The sequence below is a fragment of the Dasypus novemcinctus genome, chromosome 25 (assembly GCF_030445035.2).
Source record: "Dasypus novemcinctus isolate mDasNov1 chromosome 25, mDasNov1.1.hap2, whole genome shotgun sequence".
Lineage (NCBI taxonomy): Eukaryota > Metazoa > Chordata > Mammalia > Cingulata > Dasypodidae > Dasypus > Dasypus novemcinctus.
Window position 1 is genome coordinate 24,399,776 of NC_080697.1, and position 20,171 is coordinate 24,419,946.

The 20,171-nt window shown below is 42.9% G+C and overlaps 1 protein-coding gene across 1 annotated transcript in view; it reads right to left on the reverse strand.

The window, feature by feature from the left end:
- Nucleotides 1–20,171, reverse strand: part of DPYSL2 (dihydropyrimidinase like 2) — a 113,614-nt gene that overhangs the window by 79,413 nt on the left and 14,030 nt on the right. The gene's annotated exons all lie outside the window — the stretch shown is intronic.

Genomic DNA, 20,171 nt, shown 5'->3' on the forward strand with positions numbered 1-20,171 from the left:
GGTCCGGGAGGTGGGCGCGGGGAAGTGGAGAGGCTGGAAAAAAGAGATCTGGCCTGAGGGCAAGCGCTGGGCTTCTGACGCCCGTTGCCTAGTAGCTGGAAATGAAAGATCGAAGTTCTTCCCAGTCAGAGTAGGGAAGGGAGGTGCTCGGGGAAGCCTGCAGTCCAGGGCTGGGAAAGGGAAATCCTGCCCTGAAGTGCTCTTTTGTGCCTACAGGCCACCAGGAACTGTGCGGGGATCAAAAAGAAAAAGCTGTTGAACACCCCCAGCAAGCCAGGGTTCTAACAGTCAGTCCGCCTCGACCCACTGGGCGCAGGGTGGGGGGTGGGGCAGCGCGCTTTACCCCATTGCCTGCAGACCTGTTGAGGAAAAACTGTTGGGATTACAGGCCCCAAGTAGTTACTGTGCTAGAGAGAATTCCCCACACCACGCAATGAGGCAGAAATGAACAGAAATGTTGAAGCAAGTAGGAATGAAAGAGCTCTTACATTCCAAAGGAAGGGGAAACTGAGTCATGGAGACCATCTCTAGGGAGAAGTTAAAAACATCACAGTGGAAGATTCTAATCACCAAAAAATCAGCATTCCAGGCCTCTCTTCTGGTTACTAGCAATTGAGCAAGCCTGGGACCCCCTTGGCTTTGTTCGCACAAGTCATGCTCTTATGCGTTGACTTTCACAATCCCAGGAGAAGAAAGCAGCTGGTCCAGTTCATTCCCTGGTAAAACACTGGTCTACCTGTGAGCATCCCTGTGGAAGGTTGCCCAGGCAGATACAAATGGCTGAAACAGCTGAGCTGGCTTATGACTTTGGCTTTCTCTGATTGAGATAGAATCCCTACATAATCTAGGCCATCAGGTGACATGGAAAGAAAAAAAAAATCTATTTAGCAGGCTCTGCAAAGATTAGCCAGAGAAGTACAAAGTAATCCTTGGGCTACTGTGGATCTTTGTTCCAGGTCTTTCTGTGCCACTTTGGACAGCTGCCTTCTTCATAGATTAAGAGAAGGTATAAAATTCACCCTTTAACTCTACTCATGTAAAATCTCAAGTCCCAGAAAGCGATTGTGGTGAACAGGCATGCCATAAGCTTCACTGTGGGTTAATTCATTCAAGTTCCATTTAGTTGTGCCTCTTGAAAATGAAATAGAAGCACTTCCCCCTCCAATATCTGATGTGCTACAGCAAAGTGATTTGATGTCAGCAAGTATTGGTGTCAGCCAGTAATCGTTAAAGTCACAAGTCTGACACAGTATAAAATGTTCCTTTCTACCTGTGAAAGCCAAAAGCAATTCCTAAATGGGGAGCATGGGGGTGAAGGTGGCAGGAAAAGGGGTGTCCTACAAAGGCATAAGAAAAACAAGTAAATAATGAGATTCTAATTAATTTAAAATTCTATCTAAATATAGTGTTTACTTATAGTCTTCTATTTTCCTGCTCCTGAATTGTTTGCTCTTAATGGGATTTAAATATATCTTATTGACCACTGTGCCCACTGACTTTCATTTTGTAATACATATTCCAAAGAAAGTTGGTATTGTGTCAATTTTAGTTCTATAGGCTGTAGCACCATAGATAGGAAGTTCTTAGCCCATGCTCATTAGCGTTTCCACTTATAAATATCCAAAGATGTAATGCTGACACTGACTTGTCTGTTCTGACTAGAGCCTAAGAGCATTTGGCCCATAGGAGAAACCCAACAAATAGTTTACTTATGGCTCAGTGTAATGCAGGAAACTCAAGGGGGAGTGGGGAAGGACTTTCCACCCACTCTGCCCTGATAGATTTGCTAATATAAATTCTTTTTTATACTATGTTTAGAAAAATACCCTGTGAAGATTTCCTGTAAAGTTACAAATCATCACTGACTCAAATATTTGAACCTATTCTCAGATCTGATTTTTTTAAATTAAATACGTGTCAAATATGATAAAGCATCATAAGGATATCTACTTCACATTCAGGTGTTTACTTGAACACCCCTCCCCAAGCCCACCTGCCTTCCCATGCCCCACCACCACCACCACCACCACCAGTGAAGAGCAAGATGCAGTAATTAACTGGGGGTCATTTACTGATGCCCTGAGGCAGAGGCAAGCAGTGAGTTTTACCCAGGTGCTGCCTCGGAATCTGACTGCAGCCTCCTCGGCAGCTTCACCTCCCACTCCCATGCCCTGCCCGCTCCCAGGGTTCAGTGCGTACCCGCAGTTGCATCCATCCAAGCAGAGCTCTCACTGCTCCTCGATTCTGTGCCTTTCCCCAGGCGGTGCCCTTAACCTCTCCCCTTACCCTTGCCACTTACTTTAAAACGAACCTTAATAGCACCTCTCCTGTAGTCTTCCCCCATCCTGCCCCATAACGTGTCAAGCAATTCCTAGTGTCTTTGCCTCTTCCATAACATGCATCTCATCTTATTATAATGATTTGTCCACTTCTATCAGATCATGAGTTTCTAGAAGCTACGAACTTGTCTCTCACTCACTCCAGTGACCAACACACTGCTTGACCAGTTGCCTGCCCTAAACACATTTAGTGCCCACATGGAGTCATCTGTATTCCTAAAGAAAAGGCTCATCCCACATCACCACCACAGTGAATTTTGATGTTAAAATCCCCAACTCAGGTCTTTCTCTTAGCACTTTGGCTTTGCTAGGTCTTCCTCCATGGCAGCCCAGCTCCTCTTCTTCAAGTCCCCGAAACTGTAGGAAAACCTAGTTATAATACAGCATATTTTCTGTGTGGCCATTAGCTGCCTAAAGTTTAAGCTCCTAGACAAAAGTGCCATATACCACCAAGCTGTTAAGACACAGAGAGAGCACCAATCCTAATATCAACCCCAGAATTCTACAAGGCATCTCTAGTAATTTTTTTCTCAGAACTGAGTTCATTAAATTGTTCTTTTTCTCCCCCCACCCATTACTCTTTGGGCATACCTATACTGTGCCATTGACCATATTATAGCACCCACACTACACTATCCTCACCTATATCAAAGCACATCGTTTTCCTTCCATTTAAAGTTTGAGCTCACAGAAAATAGGAACACTTTCAAAAGCCATACTCCTGGGAAGCGGACTTGGCCCAGTGGTTAGGGCGTCCGTCTACCACATGGGAGGTCCACGGTTCAAACCCCGGGCCTCCTTGACCCGTGTGCAGCTGGCCCATGTGCAGTGCTGATGTGCACAAGGAGTGCCCTGCCGCGCAGGGGTGTCCCCCACGTAGGGGAGCCCCACGCGCAACGAGTGCGCCCTGCAAGGAGAGCCATCCAGCGCGAAAGAAAGTGCAGCCTGCCCAGGAATGGCGCTGCACACACGGAGAGCTGACACAACAAGATGACGCAACAAAAAGAAACACAGATTCCCGTGCCACTGACAACAACAGAAGTGGACAAAGAGATGCAGCAAATAGACATAGAGAACAGACAACCGGGACAGGGGGGGAAGGGGAGAGAAATAAATAAATAAATCTTTAAAAAATAAATAACTTTTGTGAAAAATTAAGCCATACTCCTCTCTTGCCCTTTTATAGGACCTGACAGAGGGTAAGAGCCAAGAAGGAGTGGATGCATAGATGGATATGCATGCAGTGATATCCAATCAGGAGCTTTTAAATGTTCTCATCATCCAGCTTGCTGGGAAATGGGGGCCAGGAAGATGTGCTGTCACTCAGACACTCCATTGTGAATTGGCTGCTTTCAGTTCCTCAGTACTCCACACAGAAAGAGTCCTGCCAGGGCTAGTCCCGCCATTACTCTTGGTTTCAGCTTCCCCAATTGTGACGCTGGAGTAACCATTTCTGCTTCTGGAGCACAGTGGGGCTCTGTGACTATGCAGTGTTGAGAGTTGCAGAGTAGGGAAGCTCAGAAACATAAAATGCTGACAGGAAGAAAAGAGACTAGATGTGGCAAAGAAGAAAGCCAAATCCCCACACTGCTGCAGTTGAACGCCAAGGGATGTGGCCTTAGATGCAGCCTGCAGGGAAGGTTCAAATAACGCAGTGGTAAAGAGGAGGAGGTACGGGAATCCTTCTTTGCCAGAAACTAAGGGCATTGATTAGGACATCTGAGCTGGAACTGATGACTTCTTTGCTGCAGATAGGACCAGGCAGTAAAGGTCATTGTCCTGATATGATCTGAACATGCCCACTGTCTTCCCCAGGCCATGCACCCTATACTGGGAGTGACAGGGTAGAGACTGATAAGGCTCTGGGGTGACTGGCCCTCTAGGATGGATGCTGCTTATGTTGAAATTGTGCAGACTACTGGTCAACTCCATTGGGGCTGTGAAAGTGTCCTGATGAACTTCTTATTGCATAAAGACATGAGATTTAGCTATTCAAATCCTGTAGAACATTGCAGCACAGAGGAAAGTCTGCCTTTCACAGAATCTAGTAGTATCTGGCTTTTTCCTCTTACCTCCAGTTAACACAAAATTCTCCCAAACCATCCCTGCATTCCCTACCTTGCACATCATCTTCTGCGTGACTACAGATTTTCCTCAGGGTCTTTTTGTCAGAGCTGGCACTGACTGTTATGTCTCAGGCCTGCCCTCTGGTGGCGAGTGAGGAATGTGCATTCTGATCCCCCTGGTCCTTGTCTCCAGCATAGTGGACTGAGAGCTAGGAAGGGGCCTTCACGATCTCTGGTTCCAGCATTCCCAAACTTGCTTGTGCATGGGAATCACCTGAGACCTCTACTAAGAATATTCATAGGTAAGGTCCAGATTTTTTCTGTTAAACTAGTCTACCCCTAGGCACTTAACCACAGATCTAGTCCACCCCCACCTTCTGTTCTATATAAGGGGAAGTTGGGAGAACATGGACTTGAACTTGGGTCTCCACTCCCTACCCAGTGCTTTCCCCACTCCCCAAATTGCATCAATGGCCCTGTTCTCCATTCACCCAGCTGGAATACCATTTTATGCAAGAATGGTAAATATTGTTATTCCTATCATTCTCCTCCTCTGCCTTCTAGTAGCAGTACAATCTTTCAACATTAATTGAGCACCTACTCTTATTTAATCCTCTCAAATATCCCATTAGATAAGGCTTCATATCCTTATTTTATAGATGAGGAAAGGGAAGCTCAGAGAAACCTCTTGTTTCACACCCAGATTTACACAAGAGCAAAAACAGTATTATAATCCAGGTCTGTCTGACCCCAAAACCATGGGGCTGGTTCTTTAGATGAAAAAGTACTACTTTGTAGAAACTGGGAGCAGCCTCATGAAGGGGGTGGGTTTAGGTGATCTGCTGTCCCTTATTTTCTTTTAACCTCACTTAAGGAGCCCAGAGCACTTATATCAGTCCACTTAGTCCTGCAATCCTTAGACACGTCCCCTTGATCCAACAGTCATTCTCCACTTTTTCTTTCCTCATCACCCAACAGAACTCAAGTTCACTCATTGGCCCAGCTGTCCTCTCACTATGAACATGATCAGTTAAATCCAAGATTTAAACGAGTGTTGAACACTTCATGTGTTACCCCTCCCAAAGGCATCTGCAGCTAAATGAGGAAGACTGTGACTGGCAGAATCTCAGATAACAAGGCAGCTTACATGCAAATTGTTTACCAAGACTGGCTTGCCCCGACGGACCTGCTGCCTTCCTTTCCAGCCTCAGCCTGTGCCACCTCCCTCCCCGGCCCCCACCCCTCGGCTCCACACTGGTTTCCTTTTGTTTCTTCTCAGTGGGCTTTCCACTCATAAAGCTCAACTCCGCCTGAAAGTCCTGCTGTGTTAACTGCAGCTGGGTCCCTCTGTCCAAGCCCACACTGCACACCGAGGCACTGCACTCTGCCACACCCAGGAAATTCCGCAGAGCCTCGGCTATCTCGGGCCACTTTCCTTCAGAATCTGTGCCAATGGCAAAAAAGGGTCAGGAAAAAGTGTTTACATACCTAGTGATGCCCAGAATATTTAAACAGTATTTCAGGAGCTTAAGTCTCTTAAAGGAAACATGCTTTCAAGGACTAAGAAACGTGTTATTAAACAAAAACCCTCCAGGATGCTTGCCCATTCATTCAGGTTCCCTACAGACTTCTTTGGGGGCAATGTATTAGTTTATGAGTCTGTGGACTCTTAAAAGTAGTGCATTTGAACTACTGTAAAGATTCAAAGAATTTTCCCTTATTCAAATTGGCCTCCTCCCAGCCCCCATTGGTTCATGAGGGCTTATTACAACTCTGTTGCCAGCCCTCAGGTCAGCCAAGGGGAATCGCCAATGTGCTCACAGCTCCTCATGGACTGTCTCCTCCTTGAGGCACAGAGAGGTCACAGGCTGGATGAAAAGTATGTTGCTGGAACCCACTGTCCCTTTAGTGGCTCCACGGGCTCCTGAAAAGCTGTGGTCCTTGAACTTGGGCCTGAGCTGTGGCTCACTGGTCCCCAGTGTCATTGATCCCAAGGCGTGGGTTCCCTCAAACTTCTAAGAACACCAAGCTTCCCTTGAGAAACAGAATGGGCCCTGACCGTGCACAAGCAGATAAGGAAACCATTGGAAGAATAAACAGCACACACGGGAGCTGTGCAGTGAGCCAATTATCAACCACATGGACGGGCCTTTGCAGTAGATTCTTTAAACATCTATCAGGCAACATTTAACTCGTGCAAGTGCTGCAACCATGGAGGAATCCAAGGGCCTGCACACTTCCATGGGACTCAGGAGTTCCCCTCTGTACCATCAGGAATTGAGAAACAAAGTTAAATTACAGTGGTACAGCTGAGAGAGGAGGAAAGTCATCTTGGGAGTCTGGGAGACCAGGTGGGAGGTGCTGCCATCTGTGTCTATGGGGAGAGTCCGACCCGTCTGCTTGTCTTGTCTTCCTGCTCTAGGCATCCTTATTTCACACTGCCATGTTCCAGCAAGTTCTTCACATTCCCTGAATCTGTCAGGTGCTCTGTAGCTTCTATGCCTTTGCTCACATGCCTCCCTCTACCAGCAGGCCCATTCCCTCTCTGACCCTTTATTCCATCACCTCTGGGCAGCATTCCTGAGCCTCCAGGACCAGCTGATTACTCCTGTTATACCCCTACTGGGTCCCATACAAGGTCTAGCAGAGCACCTGAAACAGTCCCCTGTACCTTTTTCTTTATACATTGTCTCCTCCTAGACAATAAGCTTATTGAGGGCAAAGACAATAGTTTATTTCTTCAGCACCTGTCATAGGGCCTCACATACAACAGGTATACAACATATTCTGAAAGAATGGATGGACAGATAGGTTAATGGATGATGGATGGATGGATGGATGGGTGGGTGAATGGAGAGGTGGGTGAATGAATAAATGAATAAGCTCCTTAAACAAAAGTCAGTTATACAATATAGTCACACTGGGACTTGGGTTTAACATGATCCTCCAAGGCACAAAATTCACAGCCAGGCTCTGTCTTAGGTCCCATCCATTTAGTTAAATTTCCCAGGAGAACAAGTGGGCACTCAGTACAACCATTCTCTCCTACCACAGGAGCTTCTGTGGCCTCGGCTCCTCTAAGCGCTACCAGCATCACCTTGTAGTTATAGAAGGATTTGGCCCTCTCTGGGAGACCCTATCCATGTCATAGAAATTTCTGTAATCTACAGCCGTATCTGAAGACCTTTTCCTTAATGAAAATGTGGTTGGAGAACTTGAACAAAGGTCATCTTTACAGCACTGGCATCCTCCAGAAAGACAAATGTCTCAGTTGAATATAGGGGAAATTCAGATTCACAAAGGCAGGATGATCAAGTTCACCTTATAAAATGTTCTTTTAATCCGACATTTGAGAAATGTGCTCCTTCTCCTGCCACTTCAACTGGTTTTTTTTCTATATCAAGTGTAGCAATTTGATATAATTGATGATTTCCAAAAAGAAATATTGGATTACACTTATAATCTGGTCTGTACTGGGCATGATTGAGTTATGATTAGGGCATTGAGTCCCCACCCACTAAGGGGTGAGGACTAACAGATAAAAGGCATAGCAAAGAACAGAGTTGAGGGTTTTCTGATGTTTGAGTTTTGATGTTGGAGTTTGATGCTGAAGACTTAAGCTGAAGCCCCGGGAAGTCAGCATGCAGAGGAAAGAGAAGCCAGGAAGAAAGGAAACTTGAACGTAGAGAAAAGTAAGCCCCAGGAACGTAGGAACCCAGGGAGCCTGAACCCTCGCAGAGGTGGGCATCCATCTTGCTCAAAACAGATTTTGGTGAGGGAAGTAACTTATGCTTTATGGCCTGGTATCTGTAAGCTCCTACCCCAAATAAACACCCTTTATAAAAACCAACTAATTTCTGGTATTTTGCATCAGCACCCTTTTAGCTGACTAAAACATCAAGTCTGGCCTTTTTCCTTAAAGAATGCCAGAAGTAGTCCCATTACTGTAGATGAGCAGTTAGCACCAGAACTGCAGCTGTCTGAATCTTCAGCCCATGACCCCTGGTGAGCCGCAGCATTGGGCCCGTCCCTTTCAGCGGACTTTGGGGTCAGGCCCAGAGCTGATACTCATCTGCTGGGCATTCACAGGATGGCTTCCAAATCAGAAGAGGGAGCAGCATACGCCAAGGCCATGGTAATTTCTACTAGCACAGTTATAGAAAATGTTAGGAAGCTCTACAGTAATAAGGAAAAACACATCATATGGTATCAGGAAACATGGCCATTCCTGGCTTAGGCCACCCTTCAGTCGATGGATATCCTAGTCAATTGGCCAAAATGCAGCTTGGTTGCATCACTCTATCAATCTCCCCAGGTCAATACTTAGCAGCAGCTCCTATTGGGGCAACCCTGGAACTTTGCCTCACTTGCTTCTGAAGGTTACTGCAGTCCTCAGGATGACTGCAATGAGCAGGTCGTTGGCCATGGGCCATTCCCTGCCCTGCATCACTGTGAAGCTTCCCAGGATGGCAGTAAGTGACCTATGCTCCTCATGCAAGTGACTTATGCTCCTCATGCTTTCAGGGAACCAGTACATAAGATCTACAACAACTCAAACAGCAATAGCTGCTCACATACCTGATAACCACTTCCCAGACTGGTGGAGGCCAGCCAACTCTCTTCTCCAAGCTTATTTAATGTGTAAATGTCATGCAGCTCTCCAGGGGCAGCTGTGTCTGCTCACACCACTTGGAGAAATGGCAAGATTTGGAGCTTTAAGATTATGACTCTTGTCAATGCATGACGAAGACAGAAACCCAAAATGATGTCATGCTCTGACTCCTAGACCCACTGCAGCAGAAGGTTTAGGGGAAGGATCCAGAACCAGACAGAACTTCTTGCTGGTCCTTACAACATCTTAAAAGCATTCTCTTGGCTGCAGTTTTCTCTCTGTTGTTAATAACATCTTGCCTCAAACTTCCCAGAAATATGAGATAACAAAAGACATCTTTAGTCAAATGTGGGTGACTTATTTTCTATTCCCTGTCTCCTCACCTTCTGCTCCTTTCCCCTCCCTTCGAGGGGTTTGCCTCATGACCATTAGTGTTTTTATCTGCCCTTAAATCTTATGACTCCACCACCACCATCAACCATATGGCTTATGTCTAGGGCCCAGACCAGTTGAAATGTGATGTGGGTGTCTCAAGTACCCATAAAAAAGGTTTTGTATTAGGTATTTTTCTCCAAGATGGGATTCAGCATCATATGGCAAACATCTGGGCTCTTGCTCCACTTTCCTCAGTTACCATCCACCCCCCTCCCTTTTCCTGTAGGGACCCTTTGGGTTAGGGGCCTCCTGTGATTGTAAATCTGAGCCCAGGCCCCCTCCAAGTGCCATCAACCAGAGCCTGCCTACCCCGACTTGGGAATGGAAACCGTGACCCTGGACCTCAGCTGGGTAGATTTCAGGGACTGGACCTACCACCAGTGCCTGGCTGCCTGCTTACCAGCTTATGTTTCTCAGAATATCCTTTTCTTGGATCTCCATCTTAGGGTTCTACTTAGCTGATAAACCACTGGCCTCTGCATCCTGGGCACTCCACCCTACCCCAGCCACCCACTTGGCCTGAGGCATGACTACAAATAGTTGAGTTGCTGGTTTGATGGACTGTGCCTGCCCAACTCAACTACCAGTAACTATCTCCTTAGCACAGTCAACTTTCTTCAGTAGTCATCCTGGCATAGAAAGAGGACCCAGAACAGATCACAGCTCTCCTCATGGAGAGGAACATCTTATCTTGAGTTAAATGGAATAAGCCAAGATGAAGAGGAGGATAGTCCACCCATCCAACACTCAAATTCCCGTAACTTACTGAAGTTACATCCCAGAGCAGGGTCTTATGCTTGCACGTGAAACAATATGCAACTCTGCTTGAGTCATTCCTCTGACCCCTATTCTGGCTAAATAAACTTTCCATTTAATAATACCTAATAGTGCAATGCTGATATAAAACAATCATATGCCTAGATCTAAAACAGGGAGCCACGTCTGACATGACACAGCTCTGTCATGCCCCTTCTGTCATCTGGAACAGGGCTTTGTACTAAAATGTTTGTGATGATAGAAATGCTTTCAATCTACTCTAACGCAGTAGCTGCTAGTCATGTGTGAGCACGGAGCACTTGAAATATGGCTAGTGTGACCAAGGAACTGAAGTTTTAATTTTATTCCATTTCATTTTCATTTACATTACCACATGTGGCTTGGATACTGTATTGAATAATGGGAGGTCAGGGCAATAGCCAGGCTTATTATGCAAAATAGACAAGTCACAAACTGGTGGCCTGTGAGCCAGATCAACCCAGAGACATTTTTTGTTTGAATCACACAATGTATTTGACTTATTTTGAATTTGTAGCCAACATTAAAAAATCCGGTGACCTCTCATGAAGACACCACACATTTCCACCTGCTTTGGAAAATAAGATGCTTTAAACAACTCTATTATCTGTTCCCACACAGTACGAGTTGCCTGCAGCAGGAGAGCAGCTACCTCTGTAGAAGGCACCTGGGCTCTCCACGACCCCTATTCTCTCTCTGACACTGTGGGAAAGTGAAGAATCAAGGACATTTCTGGCTCCTCCCAAAACATCTCATTTTGCCTAATAAACCAAATATTTAGGCTATAATGAGGAGACTACTGCCTTTGTAGGAATTACCTCTAACTCCTATAGCCCTTTACCATAATTTAGCTGTAAACAAATTTATTTTAGGCACTAGTTAGAAAATCAACTTACAGATTTTTCTACCATAATATATCCTTACTACCTATCATAACCTTCTTCATTCATATGAACAGGTAGTAAGGTTCTCACCCATTCCCAAATGGAGTCCTTTTGATGGTAGAAGTAAAAATGTTTTTCCCATCTTCCTCACCATTCTCTCACTCAGTAGAACTACATTCAGACTTTTGTCCTTTACTATTTCTCTATCATATGTAAATGTTTCTCTTTTTGTTTCTGTTTTGCTTCCATTAGATTTATTTCCAGATTTCACTTTGCTCAAACACAATTTACTACCCTCCCCAAATCCTCTATTCATGTCTTGCCCACCTAATGATTTATTTTTTTATAACACACTACCCATAAAGAGCCCATAAATAGGGCAAAAGCTAAATGAACTCAACAATATTGGTCAAGGAAACAGCATTGTACATTAACATAAAGTTCTGTTGTTGAGGCCAAATATGCTGGCACTATGTCCTGGCACATTTATTTCAAAGCAATGTCACCAAATTAACAATCTCTTCTTGACCAGCTCTTCCAAGTCAATAACAGGTTGACGTCTTAATTCATAATACCCAACTACGTGACCCCACTGGAAAGAAGGCAAATCTCAGCATTCAGTTTTGCACAAACAGGCCCTGAAACATAGTACTCTTTTCTCTTTTTTCCACCACAATCTCCATATTTATCATTCTGTGAAAGGCCTTCATTCTTTAAACTACACCAGTAAAAGGTCCTACAACATCAAAAGTAGGAATTGAGTTTTTTCTATATGTCAGCCAACACTCTAAAAACTTTAAATATATTACACACTTAATCTCTCTCAACCACAAGGCACTTCTTGAGAACATTTTCAGCCATGTTCGTTAGCTTCACTACCAATGCAGTCTTTTAAGCACTGGCTGTTTATCCAATGTTCTGCTGCAATATTTTGTCTCTAGTTTCTTGCCATATCCAAAAATGCATCTTGCCAATCAATAAATGATGATGGGACAAGTGGATATCTACAGGCAAAAAAATGACATCAGAATCCTATTTGGTACCATATACAAAAGTTTACTTAAATTGGACCAACAACATAAATGTAAGTATAAAACTAAAAACCCTTAGAAAAAAACTTAAGTATAAATCTTTGTGACCTTGGACTAGATGATGGTGTGATAGTTTGAAGTTCTTTTATGAATCCCAAAAAGAGAAAGATTGTTTTTGAACTAGTCCATTCCTGGGGGTGTGAGACTCTTTTGATTGGACTACATCAGTGAGGTGTGACTCAGGTTGAGTCTCTGCTCTCTTACTGGAGCTGATATAAATGGAGACACAGAGGGACACAGGAAAAGGCAGCTCTGCCATTTTTGGCCCTGCAATGTGAAAGGAAGAACTGAGGATCTCTAGCAGCCGAAGCTTAAGCAGGAAATCCCCAAAGAGACTGGGCCCACGTAGTAGCTCAAGGCTGAACAGATGAGTCATATGCCTGATAGCCCACAGCTGAAGTCAGAAAGAAAGCAGAGCAGTTGAGACTGAAAAGAGGAGGCCTGATAAGAGACAAGCCTATTCCTGGTTGCCCACAGCTGAGTTCCAGGAGACGGGAGACTCTGGAGGGGACCGCAGGAGCTGCAGCAGAGATTGGAGGCCACCTTCACCATGTGGAAGGACCCCAGAATCATCAGGGGCTGTCTTTGGTGAGAAAGTATCTCTGCTAATACCTTGATTTGGACATTTCACAGCCTCATAACTGTAAGCTCTTACCCCTAATAAATTTCCCATTATAAAAGCCAACCCATTTCTGGTATTTTACATTGGTAACCCTGAGGCAAACTAAAGTAGATGGCTTCTTAGATATGGCACTAAAAAGCACAAGCAAGTGAAGAAAAAACAAACTGGACTCCATCAAAATTTAAAACTTGGGACCTCATATTTTTTTAATATATTAAAAAAATGAATAAAGACAAAAAAAATTAAAACTTGTGCTTCAAATGATACTATCAAGAAAATGAAAAGAAAACCCACAGAATGAGAAAAAATATCTGCAAATCATATATCTAATAAGGCCCTAGTATCCAGAACATATAAAGAACTCTTACAACTTAACAATAAAAAGATAAATAACCCAATTAAAAATGACAAAGGATTTGAACAGACATTTCTATTAATTAGTCAAAGGGGTGCTGATGCAAAGTAACAGAATCTGTTGGCTTTCATAAAGGGTATTTATTTGGGGTAAAATCTTACAGTTGCAAGGCCCTAAAGAGTCCAACTCAAGGCTGCTTTCTCACCAAAGTCAGTTGCCATGTGTTGAAGCAAGATGGCAGGCAATCCCTGGTCTCGCTTTCCTTTTTCCTCTTTAGGCTCCATGGGCCCAGCTTCTTCTGATCTCAGCTATAGGCTGGTGTAGGACTCATCCCTCAGGGGTTCCTATATCAGATGGCATTGGACTTGATTCTTTCCAGGCCTTCTCATCTGCTCAGCTGCTCTGTTCTCTTCAGCAGCAACTATCAGGCAAATGGCTCATCTCTCCCTGGGTCCCCAGGATCAAACATGACAGAGGTATCTCCTCTTCCATGTGACTTCTTGAGAGTGTGTCTGTTTACATCAGCCCCAAAAGGGGACTGGGACTCAACCCTGAGTCATGCCCTGCTGACATGGTTGAATCAAAGCCCTAATCTTAACAGGTAATTTAATCAAGACATTGCAGCTGAATATAATACATTCAAAGGGTATCACACCCAGAAGAATAGATTAGTTTACAAACATAATCTCTCTTCTTGGGGTTCATAAATAAACTCAAACTGCCACAACATTTCTCCAAAGAAGATAAACAAATGTCCAGTAAGCACCCCCCCAAAAAAATTCAACATCATTAGTCGTTAAGGAAATCCAAATCAAAACCACAATGAGATACTACTTCACACCTGCAAGCATACCTGTAATCAAAAAGGTAAATAATAACAAATGATGGTGAGGCTGTGGAGAAATTGGGGTCCTCATACACTGCTAGTAGGAATGTAAAATGGTTACCATATAAATGTAAAAGAGTTACCATATAAATCAGTATTTCTAATCTTAGGTTAAAAAAACAAGAAAATTGAAAACATATGTTCACACAAATACTTGTGCATGAACATTCAAAGCAGCATTACTCATAATAGCCAAAAAGCGGAAACAATCCAAATGTCCATCAACTGAAGAATGGATAATTAAATGTGGTATAGCCACACAATGGAACATTATTCAGCCACAAAAAGGAATGAAGTCCTGATTCATGCTACAACCAGAATGAAACTTTGAAAACATTACACTAAATGAAGTAAGCCTATCACAAAGGGCTGCATATTGTATGATTCCATTTATATTAAATGTCCAGGGAGGTGGGGGGACTGAGGAATGACTGCTAACAGGTTCGAGGTTTCTTTGGGTGATGATGAAAACATTTTGAAATTAGACAGTGGTGATGGTTACACAACTTTGTGAATATACTAAAAACTACTGAATTGTACCCCTTAAAATAATGAACTCTAGGGAATGTTAATTGTATCTCAATTTTTTTAATGCCTTTGCCAAAACTAACCTCTCTCCTGAAGCCCACCCTTGACTCACATACCCTTGGAAGATACCTGTCCCCCTACTTTACATAAAAATAGAGCCCATTAGGCAAAAACTCCCTGCAGTGCCCACACCCTCCATCTCAGACTCATTCTCTTCCCTGCTAAAGGACGTCCTGATCGCCCTCTCCTGCCCTTGACGCGAGCCCCTCCTTTCTTGTCAGGGATTCCCATTCCCACTCTCATACCAGTCCTCTCCCCGGAGGGCTCTGCCAACAGTCCAAGAACCCCAGCAGCCAAACCCAGGGTCATCCTTTCAGATCTCACGGTACTTGATTTTTTTTCTGCATTTGACACTGTTGACCATCCCTGCACCTTTCGAAATAGTCTTCTCCTTTCTCCCTATCTTGAGTTTTATGATATTAATTGACATAAAATGGCCATTTATTAACTATTAATAGCCTAATACCAGGCACTGTACTTTCATGAAGCCTCTGGGTTAATCTGAACAATGCTATGAAATAGGTATTATCTTCATTTTATTTTGCAGCTCCAGGGCCCAGAAGAGTTAAACCAAGGCCCAGACTTAAATAACTGATTCATCCCAGGACTAAAAGATTCCAAAATCAGAGGCCTTTTTACATTACCACCACTCTGCTGGTCTTGGTCGCCACTCCTCTGGTTGCTGCTTCGTAACCTCTTTCTAGGCTTTTCTCCTCTGGCTCCCAATTTAAGGCTGCTCCTCCCCAGGAGCCTGTTGTCCTGGCCTTCATCTGGCCCATGCCCTCTCCCTGGGTGATCTCATTTACCCCATGACTTGGGGTCCCACCTCCATGCTGGTGGCTCCCATCCCTATCTCCAGCCCCCAAATCTCTTCTGAACTCACCTCTGCCGACCGTCAGAGGCTGAAAGGCAGCCCCTGCTCAATCCAGGAGTGTTACCGTTGAATCCAGTTGGAACTGCCAGGAGCCCCCAGGCCACCCTTCCCAGGATTAAGCTGGAGTGGTCCTGTGTTCTCTTCAAACCCCCATCGTCTGCTTCCTCATTTGTCTCTGCTATTTATTTGTGTTCCTTGAAACTGACTCCAATATCTCCTTTACCTGTATTTCTGAGCTGAGCAACCAGGTAGCTAGTGGTACAAGATTAGGAGGTGAGGATATTTGGGGGAAATCAAAAGTTCTACTTTGGACAGGTTGATTCTGAGATGTCTATTAGTTATAAGTGAAAATGATGAGTAGGCAAGTGGATACATAAGCCTGGACAGGAGATATAAACTTGAAATAATTAGCACATGTATATAAAGCCAAGGGGTTGGATGGCATCAATTAGAAGAGAGGGTAGACAGAGAAGAGTAGCACTCTCATCTGCATCATAAGGCACTCCAACAATTACAGCAGCAGTTCTTAAATGGAGGTGCAGGAGATCAAAACTATTATTATAATAATACTAAGATGTAATTTGTCTCTTTCAGTTTCACTTTCATGAGTACACTGCCTTTGTGTTCCCAAAGCCTACACAAGAGGTGACAATATCCCGCAGCTAATGGAAGACGTTCTTGTGTATTCTGATGTTTTCTAGACAGTTCTAAAGTAGTAGATTTACATTATAAATATGTATATTTTCAGCCATTAATTCTGTTCTCAGGATTTCTACTCTGCTATTACCAGCTTTCCTCAGTCATTCAGTCATATCTGCTATAATATTTGAAGTTTCATTTTCCTTCAGTAAATTGTGATTTCGAAATCCCAAAGTTTTCTTTGCATCTATGGCAAAACACAACCTGACATAAGTAGACTCTGTTGTCTAGTTTTGCAATATTTTTTTAGATTTTCAAATCTTTTCTAAATTTTAAAATTATGTCTAAAACTATGATTGTTTAGACTTTAACAACTTTTTTAAATAAAAGAATTTATTTACAACATCTTTATTGTATTTAGGGATGGATCGCTGAACTAAAACAATGACAAGATTTCTTTTGTAAACCTACAGTTGCATTGTCTAATTTTAAAATGCTGAAAAAGATGAAATGGACATATCAGAAGGTTCTCTGACCCATTTTTTCATTTTTAAAGAATGTTATTTATGTCAACTAATAGTGGACTTATTGTTATGTTTTAAAGAAGTAATAAATATTTTTAATTTTCCAGTTTTAATTTCTAACTCATTAACTATAGATGGATATAATCCACATAAACAAGGCTCTTTGGGATCCTCAATAATTTTTAAGAATGTAAAGGAGTCCTGAGACTAAAAAGTTTGAGAACCTGTAAGTTAGAAGATAGACAGAAGAGCATAAGTCAGCAAGAGAACTAAGCCAGACTGAGGCTGGTGATCAGAAGGAAAATCAGTTTGAGTTAGCATCCTGGAAGTAAGAAGAGGAGTGTTTTACAAAGGAAGACGTGATGATACATTGCTGGCTGGTAGGGTAAGACAAGGATGGAAACATGGAGGATATGATGACCTTGACAGGGCAGTTTATGTAGTGACAGAAGCCATATTCAGGTGGGCTGAAGAGTGAGCAGAAGTGTCCAAAATATATAAACAAGTCTTACAATTTGGCAGTAAAAAGACAAAAAAGCCCCAGAAAAATGGGTAAAGATTGTAAACAAGCAGTTCACAAAAAAAGGCATTATAAATGAGAATAACCATATAAAAAGTTGCTGTGCCCATTAGCACTCAAAAAAAGGTCCTCAGAAATCGAGATGCCATTTTTAACCTACTTGACTGGCAAACAATTGAAGTTTGATGCCAAGTGTTGGTGAAATCATGGGAACACCTGTATGTGCCTATACAACTGGTGAGAGTGAAAATGGACAGTCTCTTTCAAGGGTGATTTGACAATACCTATAACAATGTTAAATGTGCTTACCCAATGACCCAGAAGTTTCGTTATCCAAGGTCTACCAAATAGAAACTTTCACATGCATGCACAGGTAAGCAGGTACAAGGTGTTCCCTGCAGCTCTATTATAGAAAAAAACTGAAAAATGGCTAGATATGTCATTGTATCATCATTTTTTTACTGTGGAACAGTGCAGTGATTATGAGCACAGACTGGAAACAGCTTCCTGATTTCATTGCCTGACTTCATCACTTAGCACATAATCCTCAGCACGTTACTTAATCTCTTTTTTTTTTTTTTCATTCAACTAGGTTTATTTTATTTTTTTTTCATAATCCTTTTATTTTTTTTAGTTCATTTTTTTAAAATATTACATTAAAAAAATATGAGGTCCCCATTCACCCTCACCGCCCCCACCCCACCACTCCCCCTACTTAATCTCTTAATGCTTTGGTTTCTGCATCAAAATGGAGAAAACTATACCAATTTCATAGGGTCATTGAAAGGCCTAAAAAAATAAACATGTAAAGCAATTAGAGGAGTACTTGGGACACAGCACTCAAAACATATCAGCAATTATTAGTAGTAGCAGCAGATAAAATGAGTTAAATTTATATGGACTAATACAATTTATATCTACTAACCTAGAAAGTCCTGTGAAATGCAATGAGAGAAAAAGACATTGCTGATATAGAGTGATATCATTTCTACAAAATGCATACACCATCAAATAATACTACAAATTTTCTTCAAGGACTTATACATATGCACTATGTAGAAAAGAGGCTGAAAAGACACAAAGGAGTAACCATGGTCACCTCAGGTGGGAAGGGGACAGGATGGGGAGGAGTTGGGCTTTAGCCTCATCACTGAGGTTTAATAATATATCCCTTATTATATGCATAAAGTGAATGGGAGGTGCAGAAATGGAGGCAGCAAGTGTGGTAAATCTTTAGGAAAGATTTCAAAGAACAGCAGGTCGAACAGGATCTGAAGAGGATTGAGGGGTCAAGATGGGATTTTTTGAGGTTCACTGTTGCTGCTGTGTGTTGGAGTAGTAGTTTTAATGACAATAATAAAAGACATTTGTAGGCTGATGGAAATGATCCAGTGGAGAATGATGATGGGATGGATGGTTTCAGGAGGTAGGAAGTGAAAGAATTCAGGAGATAAGTGAGCAAAGCAGAGATCCTTCTGCTATGGGAGAGGAAGGGAAGGTATACTGGGACAGGAAGATGATAAATTTGCTGGGTAGAATATAAGTAGGTTCCTCTCTTAAGATTTACCTCCCCCTTTCTCACATCCCATTGAACAAAGTGAAGCCATCCACTGAGAGAGCAGTAAATGGAAAGAGTGTGTAAGATTTGAGAAGAAGAGAAGATGTGATATATGCACCTTTATACTGAGCAATGTTTGGAATTCCATTTGTAGTTTGTGGTTATAAATTAAAAGAAAATAAACCCTTCCCACCTCAGCACTCCTACACCAATGGTTCCATACCTTTTCTGTGGCACTCATCAAATTATCCTCTAATTATTTAGTCACATTTCCATCCCCTTCTCATTTTATAATATCAACAGCTAATGGTGTAGAACACTACTCAGCGTTAAACTTATTCTTATCATTTGCACACTAAATTCTCCAGGGGCATTCAAGAATTAAATTTTAAACACAGGTACTGGACTGATTTTCCTATAGAAATACACCTTCTTATCTAACTAAATGGTCAAAAGCAAGTTAAAAGAAGAGGCAACTGGTGATGTTACTAAATGGTCCTCAATACAGTCCAGAGTCCTACTTGGCCTGAGAAGTTTGTAGAATGTCTCTGCATGGTTCTATCTTGTTCCAAACCTGGATTATTCCAAGCATGAATGAAACAAAATGGAATAAAACCTGCATGGAACTTCAGAGTTAACACATTGTTAGGGTATAACCAAAAATACCACCTACCAATTAAAGGTTATTTCAAGAATTAACATTAAACGGTACACTTTGGGGAGCAAATGTGGCTCAAGCAGTTGGGTGCCCACCTCCCACATGGGAGGTCCCAGGTTCAGTTCCTGGTGCCTCCTAAAGAAGACCAGCAAGACAGCAAGCTGACGCAAAGAGCTGGTAACAAGATGTCATAACGAGCTGACACAGCAAGGAGATGCAACAAGAGATATAAAAAGCAGGAAGTGGATGTCGCTCAAGTTATTGGACGCCTCCCTCCCACAGGGAGGCGCTGGGTTTGGTTCCCGGTGCCTCCTAAAGGAAGACGAACAAGCACAGAGAGCACACAATGAACAGACACAGAGAGAAGACAGCAAGCACAAACGAGGGGAGGGGGGGAATAAATAAAAATCTTTTTTAAAAAATTATACACTTTAACTATGTACTATTGGTTTTATTGTTTTGTTTTTTTAATTTTTTTAAGATTTATTCCTCTCCCCTTCCCTGCTGCCCCCCCCACACACACACACACCAGTTGTCTGCTCTCTGTATCCATTCGCTGTGTGTTCTGTGCCCACTTATATTCTTGTCAGCAGCACCCGGAATCTGTGTCTCATTTTGTTGTGTCATCTTGCTGCATCAGCTCTCTGTGTGTGCAGCGCCACTCCTGGGCAGGCTGTGCTTTTTTCGTGCTGGGCAGCTCTCCTCATGGGGCACACTCCTTGAAC